We start from the raw sequence: 1,775 nt of genomic DNA, 5'->3' as shown, positions 1-1,775 counted from the left end.
GTAACTCTATTACATAATCTTTTTTTTTTTTTTTTAAGTTTTGCACAGATGGATCGTGGTAGAAATTGGATCCTGGAACTGAATGGGGCTGTGGCAATTAAAGTGTGTTTTGTAGTCGATAAAGGAAGTTTACAGCTTGTTGCGATTTGGTTTAACATACACGTCATCATACAATTATATCATACTTTATAAACTGTGACTATAACGATACTACATACGAGATTTTTTTTCATGTTATACTAATTCCCACGAACGGTGTTTGGTTTATAGTTTATTTATTTGTTTTGATTATAAAGCTTGTTAGGTAGCTTTTTGTTTTACATTTCACGCAAAGCTGCTCGAGGGCTGTCTGCGCTAGCTGTCCCTAATTTAGCAGCGATAGACTACAGGGAAGGCAGCTAGTCAACACCACCCACCGCCAACTCTTGGACTAATCTTTTATCAACGAATAGTGGGATTAACTGTCAAATAATAACGCCTCCAAGGCAAAAAGGGCGAGCATTTTCAGTGAACCTGTGATCAGCAGATTGCGAATCGAGCGACCTAACCACCAGGTTATGCCAGGCAGTTTGTTAGTTACAGCTTTTAAAAAAAAGAAAATAAAACAATTCTGAGTAATGAAACTGATCAACAAATGGCTTAGTAATACGTAGACTTGATATTAATACATATTGAGATTCAAAGTAACATTTGGTTGTTATTATATCGTATGTGAGGTTGCTATTCATTCTAAATATGTTGCAAGTGATTTATGATCGAGTTTTATTTTTACTTTATCTGAATGTCATTTTTAACTCTTACCACTGTAAAACAAGAGGCTTAACTGAAATAGCAACCTCGACCCGATGAGAATATCATTACAGGCTTTCAAGGGTGGTTCTCAAAGATAACAAACATTCACGAGGAAATTGGAACATAGCCAGTTTAAATCTGGCTCGGGTGTTTGGAAAATGTTTTTAGAAAACGATACACTTTATTCGATGGAACAGCCTCGAGAATCATTTTGGGCGTGCGATATAGTGGTGATGTAAATATTATTTACAAATTCATGAACGCACCCGTTCCTGAAGTGGGTAAATCGAACACCAACACGATTAGAAAATGTCCCACATCCTACCACACGCATCATTACGAATGCTATGTTAACTACATAGCTGTTCATAAAGTAAGATGGAAAAGTGGGAAGTGGTAGAATGAATAACAGTGTTGCTAAATGTCGTAATGTATTTGATAATATAGTATTTACTAAGATTTAGTTGCGTACATTTTTCGTTTAGTATTACGTCATTATATAGACACACACACACACATATATATATATATACATACGAACAAAGAGTAACGAATGGTTCTAACTTATATATAAGTCCACTATGTGTCACGTCATGCTTGATTTCTATTGATTTATCGAAGTAGAAGGAGTCATAAAAGCCGAAATGCATTTATCCAATTAGAATAGTTCGATTACTGTCTGCCCATTACGATTTTAGGGACGGGAGTTCAAGAGGGCTGTGATGAGGAGGGGTGCCGTGAAACTTTAAAAGTGTTGTGAGTGTTGGTGTAATAAGCCCAAAGTAAAGATGTAGTGTGGGATCACCTAGCCTAGAGCTAAATGCATAAAATTTATCATGAAAGTCAAAATATCGATACAGTTTCTTGTTATATCTGTTTTCTGTTATATCACCAACGCTTGCAAATAAAAAAAAAATTAACCTCTTTAATCAACGGGGACTCTAAATTAAGAAATCAACAAATATTTTTCCAGTTTTGTTGTT

General features: G+C 35.3%; 1 protein-coding gene across 2 annotated transcripts in view; it reads right to left on the bottom strand.

Annotated features, from left to right (window-relative positions):
* Positions 1-1,775, bottom strand: part of LOC106466677 (CUB and sushi domain-containing protein 3-like) — a 74,480-nt gene that overhangs the window by 60,645 nt on the left and 12,060 nt on the right. The gene's annotated exons all lie outside the window — the stretch shown is intronic.

This window comes from Limulus polyphemus, unplaced genomic scaffold (genome assembly GCF_000517525.1).
Source record: "Limulus polyphemus unplaced genomic scaffold, Limulus_polyphemus-2.1.2 Scaffold75, whole genome shotgun sequence".
NCBI lineage: Eukaryota > Metazoa > Arthropoda > Merostomata > Xiphosura > Limulidae > Limulus > Limulus polyphemus.
The sequence above is the reverse complement of the archived record's forward strand: the minus strand, read 5'-3'. Positions and strand labels throughout refer to the sequence as shown.